The sequence below is a fragment of the Pinus tabuliformis genome, chromosome 1_2 (assembly GCF_031772625.1).
Source record: "Pinus tabuliformis cultivar Carrire ecotype Pingquan chromosome 1_2, CPIR1, whole genome shotgun sequence".
Lineage (NCBI taxonomy): Eukaryota > Viridiplantae > Streptophyta > Pinopsida > Pinales > Pinaceae > Pinus > Pinus tabuliformis.
Window position 1 is genome coordinate 1,156,485,918 of NC_142298.1, and position 22,804 is coordinate 1,156,508,721.

Sequence of the window (22,804 nt, forward strand, 5' to 3'; positions counted from 1 at the left end):
CCCTATTCCATCTCTAATAAAGTATTTTGGATGGAGTCCTTGGTTGATGAGGTTAATCACTTTAAACACAAGGTGGTAAAATATTAAAAAACTACATAGAAATTATTAGTTTAAAAAATCATAATCAAATTATACTTAGTGAGGTTAACAAATTAAAACACAGGGATAATTCAATCCCAAATTCAATAAGCCAACTAAATTAGTTGAATCAACAAAAGTTTCAAAAGTGTAGGATACCTTGGGATCCATCATAAAATTAATCAAAGTGGAAAAATAGAAGGTCGTTACTCATGAAATGTTATCCATCACAATATATATCTATATGTGTGTGTGTGTGTGTGTGTGTGTGTGTGTGTGTGTGTGTGTGTGTGTGTGTGTGTGTGTGTGTGTGTGTGTGTGTGTGTGTGTGTGCGTGTGTGTGTGATTGATTAATAATAAGTGATGTCTAACGTTGTATCTATATTTGAATAGATTCATTTGTCTCCATTAATAAATTTGTATCTAAACCCAAGGGCATCGACAAATCAATAAGCATTAAAATATCAACAATCAACATGAAAACACAAGTTTATGACAAAGACAAGTTCGATCACATTAATAAAAAAAGTCATTGAATGCAAGAGTCATTAAACATCAACAAGTACCTGACCAAAGTCAAAATTCTACTTCAATACCAAATAATCAAAAACTCTATACAAGTCAAAGTTAATTAACAAAATATCAAACTGATAATCTTATTCATAGAAATTCCCAAAGAGAGTTCACCCAAAATCCATTTTCTATACGATATTCTTCTTCATAACTTCAAAAATGGTATCGTTGCATGTCCTCAACCATGTCAAATAAGTGAAATTTACCAAAAGATAAATCATTCTATCAAAAATAGTTTTATTTAGCAATGATTTAAGGTTAAAGAATTTTTAATGGTGGATTTGTAATATGTCAAATGTATAGTAGATCTATGCATTTAGTGATTCATAACAAACTATTATTAATTGTTGTCATGATAATTCTATCTTGTCCAAAAGGAATGACTTATCACCTCAAGGTTATATTTATACACACACTTTTATCATTCCAAATCATTAAAATGTCTACACTACCTAAGATATCTCTCACACAAGTGTGCTATTAAGGCCTAGACTTTAATTTTTAGAATCCTATTTTCATAGGAGTATTACTTCAAATTGAGCATTACTGCACTAATGAAATCCCAAAATTCTTAATGGTTTAATTTATGTAGCAATTTTATGTCTAGCATTTTTAGTTTCCTAAGAACAAACAAATTCCCAGTGTTATACATATGAGGCTATTTTATATACATCGGATTTTCCAATATCAATATTCACCCCATCTCTAAAATCATTAATATAGAAAGATAGGTTGTACCCTTAGTCATTCTACCTAATTCCTCAGTATAAGAGAGTGATCTCTCGTAATGTTATTGTTGATGTACTATATCAATGAGATGGTTATAGGGTCTAAGGCTAGTTTTAGATGTACCTAGGGGCTTTCCAATATACATAGAGACATGTAGAGAGAAAATACATATAGAAGTGATTTCTCATATGGTACTACTTGAAGGGTACCAACATTTACGTTTAGGGACTAAAAATGGCGGTGCTGAGACACAACAATAGTGGGGTTGAAAATTCAAGGTTAAAAAACTAGATTCTAAATTATCGAGAGCCTGATTATGGGATTGGCGCTTTTTATTTCCTCCATATGAGGTTGAATACAATTTACACTCTGATATTGCGACACAAGGATTCCCCAACCATGAATTTAAAGGTAGGAGGGGGTCACCCCTCCTTCCGAAATGTCTTTGCTGGTAATCTGTTTCAAGGAGAAGGAAAATCAAGTATAGAAGGGAGTTCTTCACGTCACTCTCAAAATCCTATTTTGGGTGGTAAGTGGCAAATGAGGTTGTGGGGTCAATGTATTCCAAAATCCCCTTAAAACCCTGGATTTATTATTCCTTCAAGGTGTCTAGACGAACACATAAAAATAATGAGAGATCATGCTTTTATTTGTAAGTCTAGCGAGATCTGGCCGACAGAGAAGGAAGTGGAGCGATGGATATAGATGAATTAAAAACCAAAGGGAGAGGCGGATTTGAGACTAGGTCTGAAAGGTTTATTCACATTTATATTTTCCAACCTCAAAGATAAATCTTGAATCTTTGAAGGGGGGCCTTATTTCTTCAATAATTCGGGTCTTTATATCAAGCACTGGGAAGCCTATTTAAACCTAGATAAGGAGGAATTCACAACAATGTCCATATGGGTAAAGATTATATTCTTTACTAGTAGATTTCGGGATATCATAGCTTCTTGAGGGCATAGGAAAAGCATTGGGACGTTTTGTTAAGCTCTTAGAGGTCACCAAAAGAGGGAAAAACATGTCATATGCTAGGTTATGTGTATATATGATTATCTCACAACCATTATCAAACTCCATAGAGGTCAAATATCAGTGTGAGATCTGAAACAACCTCTAAATTATGAGCATGTATTGTTTATATGTAGCCTTTGTCATGAACATGGTCACCTGATAAGAGAATGTCCACTGAGACAGAAAGAACAAGCTATTGGAGGTCATATAGCTAATGATGGCTTCCCAAAGGTCTCAACTTGGAGATGTAACTAGAGGAATCATAACAAATATAATACAAATGACTAGATGAGAAGAACTCCTTATCAGCACTAGAGGTTGTAGAGGAGGACTCTCAAAACATGGAGGCAATTCAGATGGATATTGTCCGAATATAAAAAAATTAGGATAAAATGGTTTTGAAATGTAAGTTAGAAGAGGAGGAATATATACAAGGTACTTTAGACTTCATTGCACTTTCCTTTTTTGAGGAAGTAGCTCCTCTACTGACTAAAAATCCATTAGACCTCTTAAAAGAAGAAAGAATATTAGTTACAATGGTTAGCGATTGGGCGCAACAAGACTTGGACGAATTTCCTAAAGAGGAAAGGGAAATATATTCGAATGCATGTTAGGTCCCTACACTACTAGTGTAACCCCTTATTGTTATTAGTGCAACCCCCTTATTGTATTGTTGTGCCCATGTAGTCCCCATATTGTTATTATTGTGCCTCGTAGAAGCCCACTATTATTATTGTTGTGCCCTTATATTATTATTATTATGTCGGCTCTGATTATATTGTGACCCCTTAGACTCCTATATATATGAAGGAGGTCTTGACATTTGTATCATCCAAGAATTGTTCATTTGTGTAATTTAAAGGAGGTTTCTTCCTAGAAGAGGATGAATTTAAGGTTGTTGATGTATCTTTTCTATCTTTTTGTGAGCTCGTTGCATAACATTTGGTATTAGAGCTTTGGATTCTAGGGTTTCAATGCTTCAAATAGTTCATCGTGGAAGTTTTCCTATACAAAAATTTCTACGAAGTTTTAAAAGCTCAAATTAAAACCCATTTGAGCCGAAATCTTGATGAATCGTGTGTCAAAATTTTAGAGCTTGGATCTATATATGTTCAAATATATGATCTGAGGAAGTTAGGGTTTTTGCAAGCTCCTGAATTCCATTGCAAACAGGTGACCTTGGGAAAATCGCCATAACTTTCTCTCTGGGAATCAAATTCAAATTTAGTGAAAAGTGAGAGAAAGTGGATAGATTGTAGTTTGTTGGATATCATTTGCAGAGATGAAGGTTGAAAAAGTGACACATGAAATGTTGTACAAGTTCACTCTACTAAACCAGTCTATAATTAGGTCATCGCGGGAGATTGGGCATAACTATTTCTTGAAGAATCCAATATCGATCAGACCTATGTAGTTGGAAAGAATACTCAAAGAAATTTCATAGGAAAAAATTTCAAAACATTGAGTTACAAACATTAAGTATAGAGCTCCTAAAATAAAGAAAAAGAGAGATGAGGATGTTTGATGGCAAGGATCTGGTAACTTGGATACTATAGATAGAGCAATATTTTGATCTACATGATTTGCAACTGTTACAAAAGGTATGTATTGAATATTTTTATTTAGAATTGAATCAGTTTGTATGGTATAAAGGGTTTTTTTTCTCGTAAACCACTTGTCACCTGGTCAATTTTCATGGAGAAAATGACAGCACATTATGAGGATACAAAGAGAAACACCTTCTTTAGCCAATTGATAAATCTCAAACAAAAGGGTTCAATGGCAGAGCACATTAAGGACTTCTAAAAATTGAATATAAGGAAAAATGATATTCCAGAGAAGTAGAGGATTGATGTCTTCCTAGGGAATTTAAAGGATAACATTCAACCTGAGGTTCATCTTTGGGAACCTAATTCATTGGAGAAGGAATTCAAGTTGGCAAGAAAAATTGAAAGAAAAATTATGGCAACAAGGAATCCTACCACTCACAACCATAAAGATGGAAGTGTTGTTTCTCCTAGCCTTCCATAATCTACAAGGCTAACACCACAACAATTGGAAGAAAAAGGAGAAAACAAACTTTTTTAAAGTTGTGATACAAAATACACTAAAGGTAATAAGTGTGTTGAGAAGAAATTATTTTACATAGATTGTGAAGAATAGGAAGAAAAGGATCAAGAAACGTCAAAAGAAGAGGATACACACCAGGAACCAACCCTAGAGAAAGAAGAAATGAATCTGATCATATATTGTAGTGCATTGGCAGGAATTACCACTCAAACTCTCAATATAGATGGAACAATGGAGATAGTGAACAAATGTTTTGAAGGATATCTTCGTTTCTTTGTATTTGATAAACAAAAACAATGGGTTGATGGGTTACCTCTGGTTGAATGGTGGTATAACTCTTCAACAAAAATGACCACATTTATGGTACTTTATGGATATCATACACCATTCATCACATCATCTTTAAGAGAAAATCCTATGGTTCAAGTAATGGAAGATCACATCAAGCATCAATAACATGTTCTCCAACTCTTAAAGGATAGCCTCACTTTGGCGCAGAATCAAATGAAACAACAGACATATCAACATTGCAATGAAAGAAGTTTTGATGTAGGTGACTCGGTATTTTTATGGCTACAACCATATAAACAAATGTCCCTCAATCAAGATATTAAGGATAATAAATTATCACCAAAGTACTAAGGCCCTTACAAGGTGTTGCAAAATATTGGTACTATGGCATACAAATTGGAGCTTCCTGCATCTTCCCGAGTGCACCTAGTTTTCCATATTTCATGCTTAAAGAAGGTTATAGGTGACAAGCTCCAAGTTCAAAAAATATTATCGGAACATGACGAGGAAGGATACATCTTATCGGAACCTGAAGCAGTCATGGAAATAAGAACCTGACAACTACGAAATCAATCAATTTCAAAGTATCTCATCAAGTGGAAGAACTTAACTACTAAAGATTCTACATGAAAGGATGAAAATTTTATACAAAAGCATCCAAAACTACTTAAGTGTAGAGGACAACACTTTTTGAAGGAAAGGAGAATGTTAGGTCCCTATACTACTAGTGTATCCCCTTATTGTTATTAGTGAAACTCCCTTACTGTATTGTTTTGTCCATGTAGTCCCCATATTGTTATTATTGTGCCCCATAGAAGCCCACTATTGTTATTGTTGTGCCCTTACATTATTATTATTATGTTGGCTCTAATTATATTGTGACCCCTTAGAATCCTATATATAGAAAGGAGGACTTGTCATTTGTATCATCCAAGAATTGTTCATTTGTGTAATGTAAAGGAGGTTTCCCACTTGAAGAGGCTAATTTTGAAGTTGTTGATCTATCTGTTCTATATTTTTGTGAGTTGGTTGCATAACAATGCCTATCTTAAGTGGAAATCTAAGAGAATGACCTCAACAGGGGACCCAATAGCTCAATCTTTCCAAGATTTCAAAGACAAGGGGAAAGAAATTATATTAAAGGACCTTAATAAGGAAACTAAGAATAAGATAAATAAACCATAGAAAGAAGCAAGGAAAAACACTAGCGTAAATAACCATATCACAGACTAATAAATAGCTCCACCAGATAAGTCACCGACTTTACCTAATCTTTCATAAAGAAATTGCATTCCTATAACATAAGAGGACTCAACAGTAAGGAAAACATAGATATCTCAGGAATCGTATTAGGAAGGAAAACCCAAATATTTTTTATCTAATAAGAAACAAAACTATTAGGGGAGAAAATGAACCAAATAGTAGGTTTTTGTTGGAAAGGGCGCAAGTACTTGTATCTTGATGTGAGGGGGAACGTAGGAGGCCTATAAGTCTGTTGAAACCCACAAGTTGTGGTATTCCAAGACTTGATTTCCTTTTTTAGAATTCTTATGGGAAAATTCATGTATGTTGGAACATAAGACTTTGTCTTTCTATCAGTGGTTTATGGACCTTTAAGTACGAGGGAAAATAGTTTTTTTTTTTTGTAGCAACTGCAGAACATGAAACAAATGATAGGAAATTATTTATGGCTCGTTGGAGGTGAGTTTAACATTATAAGATCAATACAAGAGAAAAAATGAGGTATTCGTAGGTTAGACCAAACATTCGTGGATTTTGATGAAATATTGGAAAACTTACACCTTGTTGACATTCCAACTAACAATGGGCAGTTTACTTGGAATAATCATTGTGGAGGTATCAACCATATAGCTTGTTGTTTACATCACTTTTTTTATCAGAGGGATTCCTACAAAAATATATATTTATCGAAGCTTTAATTTTATTGTGTATGGGATCAGATCACTAACCAATCAAATTGGAAATTGATCTAAAAGAAGCCCGATTAAACTACCATTTTCATTTTGAAATTTTTTAGCTTTAGTCAAATGTTTTTGTAGATTTGTTAGAAAAATGGTGGGAGGAGCTGAGTATTGTAGCTACCACCAAAATGAAAACATTCCAATGCAAACTAAAAGAATTTAAATATAGGATCAATCTTGGAATAAGCGAGTCTTTGGGAACATCTTCCAAGATAAGAGAGCATTGGAAAGTAAAATGTCAAGTATCCAACAAAGAATCATCTTGGAAGGCATAATCCCAAAGATGGTAGCAGAAGAGGTAGAAACCCTTCAAAATCTAGAGCACATAAGGAAGCAAGAAGAGACCCTTTGAAAGAAAAATTTCAGGATACAATGTCTTAAGGAGGGATATCATAACCCAATTTTTTTCCACAATACCATGATTCAACGTCATCATAATAATAGATATTTTCGCTTATCGGTAAGGATGAGGATAGGAAACTTCTACACCATGACATATACAATGAATTGGTACATTATTTCAATGATATCTTGTCAAAGGATAGTTCAAGAAAACAATCATCCACAAGGTCTTGGATAGACGGTGATTAGGTGCTCTGTTAAGGCATTCCTTGATCTGAAGTGATCAGTTCAATTCCCCACCCTAATCAGGGTGATATATTGGACATGATGAAGATGTAGTCCTACCAAGCTTACAAAAAAGAACGATAGTTCAGGAAAACAATCAACCATAAATATAGCGATACAACACATTCCAAGAGAAATTAATAGGGAGAAAAATATTACATTGATGATACTAATATCCTTGTTCGAGGTTGAAATGATGGTTATGAATATGCCAAAGAATAAGGCACCTGGACTATATGGTTTTACGAGATATTTCTTCCAGGAATGTTTGGGGTTCTTAGGTAATGATATACATGAAGTAATTTAAGAATTAAGGTGATCAAGATCAGTGTACCCCAAGGAAAATTTTAAGGATGGAAAATTTTCTTGAAGTTTAAAACATTGGTGAATCTCACTAATCCCTAATATGCAAACTATAAAATGTTTTATTTATATATTTGTAAACTTATTCAAATTTCTAATGATTTTATATATAGTCTCTATATAATGTTGGTGATTTTTAAGGCAAAATAATTTTATATTCTAAAATTTGGGTGAGTCGTCTTTTATAAAAATTAGAAATTGGCAAATATTTTTTGTGGAAAAATAATGGGAAATTAGCCCCTAAAATTTTCCATGGTGCACCCAACACTGAATGCAACGTTCATATCACTAGCTCTAAAGGCATGATGATCAGAGAGTTTATATTCTTTCGGACCATTTTCTCTATGTAGCATTATTTTTAAAACTATTTCAATGGTTATAGGGAATAGATTGAAACCAATTCTTCCACTATTAGTATCCCCCTCTCAAACAAGTTTTGTAGAAGGGAGACAGATTGGGATGGTGTTATAGTGGTGCAAGAAATTATTCATTCTTTGAGGAAGTCAAAACACCCAGGTATGTTGATAAAATTGGATTTATCCAAAGCCTATGATATAATTAGTTAACCATTCTTATTCCACGACCTACAAGCATATGGATTTTTTGAAAAATGGATAGATTGGGTTGGATCACTTATCTCATATATTTTCTTCTCTATTTTGATTAACAAATCACCTTCCTAGACTATTCATCCCTCCAGAGGTCTTTGACAAGGTGATAAAAAAAACATGTTTTCTTTTAACTGCCCGGAGATGGTTCAACTCAGGCTTAGCCGAACGATGGGTTTTAATAGAGTATACCTACCTTCTAAGTATTTAAGGATTTCACTAGCATTATTATATAAGAGGGTATCTACATGGGAAGAGCTTATAGAAAAAATATGTCACATAGTTAATAACTGGGTCTTGAGGGCACTTAACTTTCCAAGCCATCTAGTTATCATGAAAGTGGTTATACAAGCTCTACCAAATTACCAATTATCAGTAATTCCCATTCCAACTAATGTGTGATAGAAATTGAGGTCTATCTAGAGTAAGTTTTTACAAAAAGGCTTAGTGAAAAGATGTAAGTGGGATTTGGTTGTGTGGAATAAACTGGTAGCTCCAAAAATGAATGCAGGATTGGGGCTCTGAGATCATTTTCTCATCAATAAATATTATCCTATGAAGTTGTAGTGGCTATGGGTAAAAGGAGGCCACCATGTATGGAAATAGATATGGTATCGTAAGTATATGTCTCTAAATTCATGGGTTGACAAATTATAATTCAAAGGAAGAATGAAAGGATCTGATGTTTGGAACTAGGCCCAGGAAACTAAGGATTTGGTTAAATAATTTTCTTTATGGGAAATAAGAGGAGGTAGGACAACACTATTCAGGGAGGACTCATGGAAACAATACCCTCCATTAGAAGCAAATGATAACCTACACCAAATAAAAATGTTAACACAGTCCCAAGGAGCCTTTAAGGTAGAAAAGTTCTGGAAATCTTAGGATATGGTACATGGATGGAGACAATGGAAATCATTAAGAGATTGGTAATACTCAATGGATTCCCTTCCTTGGGAGGAATTTCAACAAATTCTCCATTGCAGAAGGATTCAAATTTATCTCAAACAAGATATGCTTCGGTTGGGGAGGAAATCCATTGGAACTTTTACTATAAAAGAATATTTTTCCTTACTAGTAGGTCTTCAGTCACAACAAGAAACAAATCTATGGGGAAAAATTTGGAAATATTGTGGATGGCCCAAAGTTTCGAATTTTTTTATGGATGATAGATAGGGGGTGAACGTTAAATTGGGATTGTTTGCAAAGGAAAGGCTTTGAAGCCCATCGAGGTGCTTTCTATGTTCATAGGAAGGGGAAACGATATATCATCTACTAATCAATTGTACTTATTCTAGGAAAATGTGGGAGTTTGTTCAACAAATTTTTAAGGGTGCTTTACTAATTTCATCAGATATAAAGACATGGTTAGAGGATTTTTTTCGAATAAAGTTTAAACATCCACTGATAATGAGAGCCTGGTATCTAGTTTTGGGATTCTCTCTATGGAATTTGTGGAAGGAGAGAAATATTAGAATCTTTGAAGGAAAATTTAGGCCCATATCAATTTTGTAGGAAATGACACTTAAAAATATTAGACAAACGTTGTTAGTGTTCCCTCCATATATGGGAGACGGGAAAATTGATGACAACGAGGTGTTAATTTTAAAAGGTCTTAATATTGAGGAAAATAAAGTTTCTAATCTTCCTTCCACAGTTCAAAGTAGAAGACTTTCTCGAGATAGCTCATTCTTGCCTCCTCCAAAAGCCTTCATTGAATTGAGTTTCGATGGTGCCTCAAAAGGAAACCCATGTGAAGCAGGATTTGGAGGGATTTTTGGGATGACAATTTGAATCCCATTCATGTTTTTTCTTTTTCCTATGGGGTGGCTACAAATAACCTTTCTGAATTATGGGTGTTAGAGAAAGGTCTACAAATAATTGTAAGGAGATGGTTACAATTGAGATAGGTTCATGGTGATTCCTAGATAGTGATAAATTGTGTAGGTAGGTTATTATTGGGTCACCTGCCAAGAAACTCATTTGTAGTTAGCATCTTCAAGAGGTGGTAACTAGTATCAGTGATTTTTTGATCAGTTTTGACTATGTCATTCCCACACACACATGACAGGAAGGTAATAAGGTGGTGGATTATTTAGCAAACTGGGGAAGTTCGCAAAGACATGTGGCCTTGGATGTGGAATGATTAGAATGGACACACCAAGAACATATTTAAAAGGTAAAGGATTGGGTGGCAAAGGATAAATGCCTATCTAGAGCCAGGGTACTCGGTGGGGGTGACTTACCGGCAACCGACTTTCGGGATGAACTATGAGCCAATTTATGAGTGAAAGTTTTCTGGTGGGGGATACCATTGGCATGCATATTTTTTGTTTGGCAATTATGGTGGCGACCCTTAGAGGTAGATATTGGTCCTCCACCTAGCTCTGCATGGGCCACATGTGGCGTGTCCTTGTTTCACATTACGGTAGCCAAATACCCAAGTCCTTTCAAATTTATAGCAAGATGATGGGAGATCGAGGTTTTTTGTGTGTCAATCATTTCGAGATCCCATTCCCTTTTGTCTGCTCAAGAATGGATCATTCCTCCCATGGCAGATTGGAGGTAGTAAGGAATTAATCTGACAGTCGAAGAAGGTTCATTAATGATTTCACTATAATACAATGTCTTTGGATGGTTGAGACTTGGTGTACTCAATACACTTGGCTGTCATTATGGCAATTGTTGAGAGTGTGGTTATTTCCTAGTATTAGATACATTATGCCTGCAACTATTTATATATGTTCCACCAACGTTTTAGGGATGCAGAGAGGAGGTGGACATGCAACTACTAACCTTCAGGTGCAATACTTATGTTTCAGTGAATGGTTAGAAGTTGTATGTGTTACAGTCACGTGAGGGTTTTTCACATTGTTGTTTCCTCACATGTCTCTAGTAGGGATGCATCCTTTCATGCTTCAGTGCTCGCTATCACTGTGTTCAACAACCTTTCATTGTAGGGTTATAAATTATTCTATGCAGTGTCTATGGTTTCATGTAGGTTGTCAATGTTATTCGTGTTATTCTTACATAATATGGGGTCCAAACCCTCTTTTGAATTGGTCACTGTCCTTCCCTTAGTGGCACCACAATCCCTTGACTCTGCCAGGATTTCGTTTAACTATCTAGTGTTGGCTTGCAGGATATGGTAAAAATAATGCTTTTCCATTTGGTTTTGAAAATGTCTTAGGCCTCATTACCCCATTGTTAATTCAAACATCTCAAGTCGTGGTACAATCCGCTCCTCTTGTCATAGGGGTTTCTAGGCAGTTGAATCAATTTGTGGTTTTGGTAGGTAAGGATTTTGTGTAATTCATGTTCAGAAACACATAATCTTCCACAGTTTACTTGATGACTTGTTGGTTTGGGTAGCAGTGGGGTATCTCATTTCAGTTGTCACCCATAAATTGTTATTTAGTGTTATTGTGGTGTCTTATTTTCCTAGTGTCAATCATAGTTGGATAGTTCAGTTAGCCTGAACGGTCATATTGTGTTTTGATTATGGGTCTCAAGCTCAAATGGCTCCTTGGAAATGACTACCCAGCTACAGTGGTAGTGCTCTAGAGTATCCTCGTCCAGACATCATAGGCTATTCAGGTGGGAGTGGGTTGCAAACTTCTTCGATTCTACTCCTGTGGAGGTTAGAAAGGATATTCTAACTCTGAAAGAAAAGGATTTTGGGGACTGGATGTATCATTCTGATTCAGAAATTGGTAGTAGTAGCCTCAAATGGGTTCCTAATCCAGGGAAGTTGAGGAAGAGAAGACTACATTTCCTTCACTCAATAACAATGCACCATCAGATGGAGACACTACTCAGTATGGTAATTCGTGACAAACATGTTGACAACTACAAACTCTTCATTGGTTAAGAAGAGTTGAAGAGAATACTGAAGGACATTAGATATTATCTAGACGATATAGTGGTTAGATTAAACTGAGTCGAGTGCTTAACAGTTTCAGACTGAGAGATAGATTATAACAATCATCAGAATGAGGTTGTCGTCATCAATGTCCCGCCCCTTAATATGGTCAATGCAAACTCCTCTCCTCACTCCCTGGTTATCATCTTGGATGAATAAGTCCACTACTGAATATGTTTCTACTTTGCTATGTTGGAAGTCACTTGTTGTTTTGTTATATATATACTATTGTCTTGTTATGTATGCGAGTAGTCTAGGTTTGTTATTTCGGTTAAGTCAGGTCGAGCATTTTGTTGTTCAAAAAATCCACAATCTAAGGGATCCTCTTTATGCAATCAAGGGTTCCCACTTAGTGTAATGCTTTGGATAGTCCAATCATGCTCAGTTTGGTGGGTTTTTTTGTTGATATTGGAAGGTAGTTGTCATTCTCGAGGAGAGATCTATGCATGAAGGTTTATCAATGTAATCTTTTTGAATACTAATAAAAAATAGTGGACGAAATTAAAATAAAAAATAAAAAACATCCATTACAAAGGTGTCTAATAGAATGATACCACTTGTATTTCCTACATTTATTCCTCTTCAATTGTAGTTTTCCCTTCTAAATGATAGATATTTTTGTTACTTAAATATGCTAGACCATATATCTCACCTTAAAATAAATAAGGTACGAGCTAGATAGAAAGAAATTTTATACTTTTGTAGTGTACATAATTAATTAGTAAAAATAGCATAACACATTGGACATACCATAAGCCAATTCATGTGAAAATCCATAAACAATGCTTAGTTCTTATGGTTTTTTTTGTAAGCAAGGAGGTATTAAAGAGTAATTAAGTTAAATAACTTGATAAAGTTATATTTTAAGTTATATCTTATATATTAAAAGAAAATATTTCCCATCCCCAAAGCTTTTTTATATCACAAATTTTACTAACTCGTCCATTCCAATGTATTTTTATTTAGTACAATGACTAGTTTCACCATGGAACTCATGAAATTTGGTCTTAATTTTAATAATATTTACTTTATTTTTTAAATTAAAAATGTTGAAAAAACAGTTCTAATTAATCAAAGTAGGATAATTTTTATAGTATTTTAGTTTTCATTTATTAATATCTACATTTTCATTCTAATCCTTATATTTAAAATTTATAAAAATGTAACATTTAATATTATCAATATAATTACTATTTTGATACTTTTTGATATATATTCTAATACTTAAAACAATGATTAAAATTTATAACCAATATATTTTAAGCATGCAGTCACTAATTCTCATATTAAAAGCATTAACAAGGAGAATGTTTGTGCTCAATTTGAACAACTTGTGCTTATAATCTAAACACCAACCATGACCTTTAATTCCGCAAAAAATGCTTCAAGCTTAAGCCAAGAAGATTATCTGTAAACTGCTGTGGATATTCCACTAGATAGTTCATCACAATAGATCTCATAAAATTACTCTTAAAAGTTCCAAAATATACACTATTACAGTTTTATATCTCTTTAGATTTATAAATCTCTAGATTATTGTTAATAGTGTATGCATGCGAATAAAAATTATACAGAAAATAGAGAATGACAAATAAAAGCCTAGAAACACATTTGTCACACGATATAGAATGATCTGCTCTTTTTCTCTGAATGGAAATATGGCTATGGGTATAAAGAAGTATGGCATGTGGCTAGTGGGCTACTACAATGCACAAATCTTCTCTTTATGTTTTACGTCCTATCCCTCTTGGCTATTTTTTCTTAGCCATGGAACAGATGCACTTGAAAGAATGGAACCCATTTTCCTCTTAGTGGTCCGGTTATAACACAACCTGATAGCCTATTAGTGTTTAGTTTTAACTACCTCAAATCTTAACCAAAGTTACAATATAAACTCTTCTAAAGTTTTCTTGATCATAATCACATGGATAGCCCATTTTTCATGAATAATGGGAGATGACGTGGCATCCTCTTGAATTATGGTGGTGAAAACAGGAAAGTCAACTTTTGAGTGGCATAACTTTTGCATACAAACTCTGATTGATGTGATTCTTGCGTTGTTGAAAAGACATCTGTGATTAGAATAGAAAAAAAAGACGTCACACCAATGCAACAAAGTTTTACCCCCAAAAAATGTCATTTGATGCCTCAAAACACTCCTAAAAAGTTTCTAAACTAATTTTCCAAACTAGGTCTGGTCAGTTAAAAGAGTCATGTGAACTGATTCCCCCACTTTTTCCACTCTAAAAACATCCATATAAATACAAATCAATATAATGCTCTAATTCTAATCCTAAGAAATAAAATAAAAATTGTTGCATTTTATTTTAAAATTATATTTTATGAAGTGTTTTGAGTTTACTCAATTTTATTCTAGAGCTCATAAGAGATGATACAAGCATAAACTTTAAAGTAATAAAGATAATCAATTTTTAAAAGAAATGTTGCGTCATCTCAATTTTAGAATTCAAAATATCTAATTTGTTTACAAGGTCATAATAAGCTTTCTAACTACCAATAATTGTTTTCCCAAAATCGTAGTTCTAGTTCAAAATACAATCAAAATCAATAACTAAGTGTTTATGCAACTCTTCAAAGGTATTTTCACCATATAGCATTCGAGAATAACTTCTTCAAATTTAATTTTCATAATTTATTAATATTTAAAATGGTTGGAAACTGAGTTGCTTGATCATCGATATTTTTTGAAAAAAATAATATCATAATATATAAAAAGAAAGATGATAATAAACCAACCATGTTTATATTAATACATTTTTAAAATATTGCTTGATCCTACAAAATAATATTCGAAATAGTATCATAACATCTAGAAAAAAGATAACAATGAACCAGCCCATATTTATATTAATACATTTTAAAAATATTACTTGATACTATTAATGTAACTACCATAAAAATGAACGAAATAAAACTCTTATTCTAAAACTCTCAACACTTCTTTACATTCACAAAGAATACCCAACACAAACTTGTCAATAGTAATTATAATGCCTAATTTAACATACATAACATACCAAGGGAATTGACTCAGAAACTCAAAGCATTCCACTACCCAAATTAACCATCGAAACTTTAAAACTTACTCTTACAATTAATTTACACAAACCTAAAAAAGAAATTCAATACTTTTTACTAAAATATAAGTGAATACCTTTTACTAAAACATGAATATATCATGGCGAAGTTACAGTTTTATACATTTTTCCGTCCTCCACCTTTCAAATTTTATTACTAAATTTCATCACACCTTTTTTACTTGGTATCGAAAGCATTAATAAATTTATATTCTATTTATTTAAATTTGTATTTTTATTTATTTATTTTTAACCAGTAATAACCAGTTATTTGAATGGTAGTGTGATTTGAAGTAATTTAATTTCATTTGGCCGATGAAAATATGACCATGGTGTTGTGCGAAGGAAAAATCAATCCTATTTCTGTATTTGGCCATCCTGGTCATGTCTCTATCAACCACGTGGACCTCCAAACATATGGTAATGGAGGGATGATATTTTTGTAAACATTGTGTCAGCGAGATCAATGTTGTACACAAAGTGGGGTTTCAATTGACATGATTCTCCTAATTCGAGTGAATTATGGCAGTCTGTGAGTTGATCAATTAAAGTTTTCATAAAAAAAAATAGAAATGAAAGTGAAAATTTTGTTGTAAAATAGTATTTTTTTGGTGAGCATCCTACTTTATTGGCTACAATGAAGTTTTATAACTTTATTTCTTTCGCAACGTTTTGGTCAAATAGATATGGAGAAACTTAGTTTCAAGTGAATGAGATGTCAACTCCAAGAAACTTGTTTTGCACCACTATTTGTCTCCTACAATGTTCATGGACATTGTACATGATTGATATAGAGTTGAATGCATTTGTGTTTGAGGCAGTGAAGGTAGGGAATATGGAAAAAAAAAAAAATTATTGTTATCTATCAAATGGCATCCTATTCTTTTGCTAAACAAAAATGCTTTCTTTTGCGAACAAATATGGACTTGGGATGATCTATAATTTGTGATTAAATTGTAAAGACATGTTAATTAATATTTATAAATAATACTAATAACAAATGTTTTAACTATTAATTTAACAACTAATTATAACTAGCACAATTATATAACTTAAATTACTAGTAACTATAGACAGATATCAAAATACATAGTTTCTAATTAAAATACTCCGTTCTTAAAACATTTCATATCATAAAAAAAATCATTAAAAAAAAATCAATATTAAAATATATCATTAGTCTTTTTCAAATATTTTCCAAATTATATGTTTGTCTATGATTTGTGATTTAGTATTAAATTGGTTCAATTTGACACGTTCACAATAAAACCAAGAATAAAGTTGCAATAGATTAAATTGCTTTATCGAAATTCACACATTAATTTTTTGCATGCTAACTGAGACCAATCTTTTGTGTTTGGTTTGAGGAAAGATGTGAAATGGAATACTAACCTTCTAATAAATTTTTAGCAATTTCTCGTCCTACAATGACTTGAAGCAGTATCTGGAACTTCAAAGTGGGATCCTAGTAATACCGTCATTGCTGCGCATTGGTATAATTAGTTTGGATTCCATACCCCAACATCTGCACCGTAGAATTTGAATCCCCTAAAATGAAAAGAAGGGCAACAATGCATTGCATTGGATTTGTCACCATCCAAGTGTCGACCTCAACTAGAGTTTTAAGTCATCTATGTTGCAACTGATGATACAGTTGTTGTGTTATAGTTATTGATGGTTGGCGTTGATGTCAACTTGGGCATGTATGACAGATGTTTGTGTTGTTATGGTGTGTTGCTTTGGCAAATGCTTGGCTTGTTAGTTGTTGATGTTTTGCGTGTTTCAATTGTTAGTTGTTGTTGTTTTGATAGTTGTGCAAGTGTTTGCAGAGTTGTGGAGTAGGTTGGCGGACGTATGAACTAAGAAGTTTTTCCTTTCCCTATACTCTTCCACAATCGCTCGGAACTAGTCTTATGGGTGCGGCTATAGGCCTTTAACTACACGTATGTTGTCTTGTGGGTGCAGTTGTAGTTGAGCTTTCCACGTTTTGTGTGTGCGGTTACAACCAAGTTTTTGTATGTTTTGTGTGTGTGGTTACATGATTAGTTATGAGTAGATCATTACCTTGGTACCGGTATATGTGTAGAGCAGGTTATATGTGTGTGGTCCAAGTTGGCACCTAGTATTGGCATTACAGGTATTTGTATTACCATGGTATCTGCCTATGGTGTTGGCTTGGATATTACCATAGTATAGGGGTCTGTGGTATTGACTTGGAGATTACCATGGTACATGCGTCTATGGTATTGGTATAACCATGGTATTTACCCGTGGTATTGACTTGGAGATTACCATGGTACATGTGTTTGTGGTATTGGGATAACCAACGTATTTTATTGTAGTATTCACATGGAGAATTGTTGAGGATATTTTGGAAAATACTTGTGTGAGAGTGTTGAGTTGGTGATCTGATGATGTGAGCATGAGAGTGTGCTACAATGTTTTATCAAGCATATTGCATATCTATAGCAGGGTGGATTTGTATGCTTTATCATATTTTAGATTAGAGTACCTTCTAGCCAACAAATCATAACGAGAAGCATATTTCTCTAGAGTCCAGTGGTATTGGGTGAGGCTCGTTGGTCGTCGTTGATTCCAACGAACGAATGTTCGTAGAGTTGTGAGAGAAGAGTCTCTCTATCTGGCATTCCTAACATAATTGTATTAGTAATCGAGTCTTCCAGGTAATGGGTATTGACTCTTCCATGTACAAATTTGTTCAACTATTAATATAATATTTGAGCAGCAACAACGGCTAGTTTTATTCCCTAGAGAGGGTTTTCCACCAAAACACCCATGTCATCTTGCATGATTTTGATATTGTTCATGGTGATTTTACATATTGATTTTATGTCTAGTTTATATGTTTAATTAAAGGGTATATGATTCTTGGTTGCTTTAATAAAAAGAGTTAAAAACTATATAGTCATAGGCACTACTGATTCAGCTCCCAGCTCAATAATGAGCATATTCCCAACACTTTGACCTATGAGAACATATACATTGAGACATTAATCACAAACACACAAAAGGAGAAAAAAATCATGAATTCTTGAATCCTTGAATTCAAGAAAACATTGAATTCAATTTATTGTAATAAGATCAATTTCTTGAATTCTTCATATACCTTGGAGATAGGAATTATAAAAATTATGTGTAAATAAAACAAATTCAACAAAGTTAGGAAATAAATTCTCAAGAGATCTTAAAAATTAGTAACTATATATCAATAAAAGTTTCTTAATAAAATTATTAAATAAATGCTCAGAAGATTCTAAAAAGTAAATTTTTTTTACTAATTTAATTATATTCATTCAAATGAAAGTTTTATTGGATAGTTGTTTCTTAGTAAAATAAAATTATAGAAAGGTGGAAAAAAAAGTCAAATTTAAAATTAATAAAACTAAAAATTAAAATTAAAATTAAATATTGTAAAACTTATTTTCTTTAATTAAGTTTTGCTCTTTAAAAATTGTCATTTAAATTAAAAATGTGGAGAGAAAACTATAATTCATTAAAATAGAAATAATAAAAAAATATAAAACTAAAGATTAAAAAATAGTAACTAATAGAAAAATGGTAGTTACTAAACAACACTCATAGTAAGACCTCAACCAATCACATTAATTCCTAGTATAATAAATGGTATCACCTTATACACATCATGATTATAAAATATAGTAAATATTTGAAAAGGTTAATAAATAATTATTATCCCAAAAAATTATAATATAATATATATATCTATAAAATTACTTCCAATTTTATTTGTTGTTAAACAATATATTTTAAAATTCTTTTGTTAGAATTTCTTCTTAATATATTATTTTAATTAAACAAAAATTTAAATATTCATTTTATTTTAAGATTTGTAAAGTTTTTTTTTTTTTTTACTCTTAGTATTACTTTTATAGATTTTGAATGAAGATTACTGAAATTAGTTTCTGTTAAATAGAAAAACTAATAAATACTCTCATTGTATTAATTACTTTGCATCATCCAGTAATACAAAAATGTGTAAGTTACTTCGATTATCTTCTTAAAATAGCCAAGAAAAGAGAATAATAGTGGAGATGTTACATTTTGAATGATTATATTAATGAATTCGTAGAAACTATAGGTGTAGATTCTTAAGACTCTTTATTAGTCCTTGCTTTTGGCGGTGCGGGGACTATTGCAATCGATGAGTGTTTATCTAGCATTAAATTGGTTTGAATAATTATTATTTTTACGTTTTAACCAATGTTTTAGTAGAAATATTATTGCAATCGATGAGCGTTTACCTAGCATTAAATTGCTTTGACTAATTATTATTTTTACCTTTTAACCAATGTTTCAGCAGAAATATTTCATCAAACAAATTTTTATGCAAAATTTTTATTTGAACCTCTTATTGCAGGGAAAAAGTCTGATTTTATTAAAACTTACGATAATCCTTTCAAATTTCACTGGAATGCCAATTTAATGCTAACTTGTAATTTAGCATTACTTAAGATACATTTAATGTTTTCCTACTTCAGTATAATATATATCAAAAGCCACCACTCCAATGCAATGGACAACGTCGTGGCAAGATGCATGTCTGTCACCTCCCTGGTGTTCGAAAGGAACCAGTTCAATTCTCACCTCCCTGGTGTTCGAAAGGAACCACTCCAATGCAATGGATAGCTTCATTACAAGTTGCACGTCTGTTGGGAAACGTATCCCCCCATAGGGGGTTTTTGGGGCTTATAGCCCGAATTTTGGTCAAATGTAATGTAAGACCCTGCAAAATGCAGGCGCGAAGCATGAGAGTCTAGGGTTGTTCCCCCTAAAAATATTGTAATTTAATATAGAATGTGTTGGCCTACCCAGGGTCCGCGGACCATGGGAATGTATAAATAGAGTGAGGATCTAAGTGTAGAAGCTAGTTTTTGTTTAAGTCTTGATCTTAAGTGATATGGGTTTTTGAATGAGATATTCGCTTTGAGACTGTAAGTCCAAGTCTTGGGTCATAGTAGTAGAAAGAGGCTCTGCAGTTGAGTGCGCAGAGGCCTAGTAGAGGTCGTAGCTATGTGCACGGACCCCTGCAGCTGAGTGCGCAGAGCGGAGTTAGGATTGTAACGGGACAGAAGTTTAATAAAAGATAAGTTGATTCTGAAATATTGTGCATCTGCTCGTAGATCTATGTGTTTATGCTTATGTTATAGTCTTATGCATCTCGTTACAGTTTATGATTGCGCACACTTGTTATGAATGTGGAATGATTAATAAGACTACTGGACCCACCAAATTTAAGTCAGATCTATAATAATAACATAGTAAGGATAAAGGATCTAGACAAAGCCTCTTCGTGCTCTTTACAGAGCTACGCAAAGGTCAGACAGTTGCGCGGAGAAGCGTAAGCACGCAAGATCGGTTCGCGAACTTCCCAGACTTCATCAAGACATCCCTAGGGTGCGGAAACATGGTTCCAACACCCTCCCATACTACCTCAGGTGAGACCTCAGCCCACGCACCGCGGATTGTTGCCGAAAGGGCTGGTAGTTTCGGGATTTGTTTGGCTAAATCACTTCTGAACCTGAGTCAGGCCCCCACAAGCCAACAAATGGTTCCATTATCGGGACTGAGATCTGCCTAAGGGATTTCTGATGTTGGAATACTGGAATCCTACGAAGAAGGAAATTGAATATTGGTTGGATCAAAAGCTTCATGAGTTCGTGACACAGGAAAGCAGAACTCCACAGATATTCGAGAAGAGGTGGCTGGACCGCTACGTATATACAGAAATCCACGAGATCTTCTTCACGTCCTTCTCTTCAGAGCTATATGATTGGATCGCAAGGTTAGCCGACATCCAGGGAAGGTATAAGCTCTATCAATGATAGTGTGGACTCTGGAGTTAGTGCGCAGACTAGAGGCATCAGAACATAAGATCACGTGGGTCGTGGACCATTGGCTCGACCGAATAATAGGGGGATTTATCACTGAGTTCGTGGTAGACACGACTGTGAGCTATAGCGAAGCAGAAAGATGTCTTCTCAAGGGACTGTGAGGTAGGTACATCAAATCCATGAATATCTAGATTAAGATGTTGTTATGTAAAAAGTGGGTTATGCAAATACATTAATGATTGGAACGATGAAGAGCAGAAAGATCTACAAAGGGATCGAAGGATTAGGGAACAATCCTTTAATTTCACCTTTGTGAGAGAGTGAGGAAGAGCGTGCTCGAGTTTCTCCAAGAAGTGCGGTCAGTTTGATAAGGCAACGCATTCCGCAGTTATCACCTCCACTTACACCATCACCTGCTTCACCTACTTCACCTCCATCTTTACCCACCCCACCACCACCACCCCCACAGTTCAGCATGGCAAGTGCGATCAAGCTACTCTTATTCAGAGGAGTAGGAAATGAGGATCCGGACCATTTCTGGTTCGTAGTAAGAGCAGTGTGGGAAGCACAAGGAGTCACGGATGAAAACATTAAGAAGGCCACATTGGAGAGTGTGCTGCAAGATCGTGCGCTGACTTGGTATATCAAGAACTTGAATGATCACCCAAATATAGGAATAACGGAGATCCATAATGCGCTGAACAGAGAATTTAGCTAGCTGAAATCAGAGACACAGTCAATCATCAGGTTTAAAGAGATCGCAATGCTTCCAAGAGAGACCCCCTGGGATCTTGATCAAAGGTTGAAGAGTATGATCCATGAGGCTAATATGATGCTAACGGATGTGCAACACCACGCATGGTTTGTGGTTTCTTTGACACCACACTTGAGGACGGCGTTGTCACAACAGAAGCTGTCAACCTAGGCAGAAGCATTGGAAATGGCAATGAGGTTGCATGAAACACCGATACAGGATCTGGGATTGGGAGTTCAATAGATCCACGCGCAAATTCAGAATCTCTACCTGGAAATGCAGAGCCTGAAGCAGGATAGGGCACCCCGGCTAGAGGCGCGTGAATAAGTGTGGTGCATAAAATGCAAAGGCCAGGGCCATGACAAAGACCATTGCCCAGTCTTCTCGAACTACGTGTGGCACCCGCGCTCTGGTGCGTGATCTGTCAGGTGGGAAGAAAGCACACGATGAACACTATCATTTGTTGCAGAAGTATATACAGACTCCCCAACAACTATTTTGCAATTTTTCTAGATCGGTGGGCCACAACGAGCGTACTTGTTGTAGCTATGAGTCAATGATGGAGCGGACCCCAGCATGTAGAATGCAGACTGAAACGTGAGGCCTCAACCCAACCACAGGATGGCGCGTGCTAGATTTCAGGGCCGAGGCCGAGTACAAGGAGGAATGGGGCTAGGAAGGGGCTTAGGATAGTTAATCTGTTACAATTGTGGAGGACTGAGGAACTACGCTCATGATTGTACCAACCCAACAAGAATATCTTGTTCATACTATTCTCAGTTTGATCATGAAATGGTAGATTTTCCTACGTTGATCGCACAA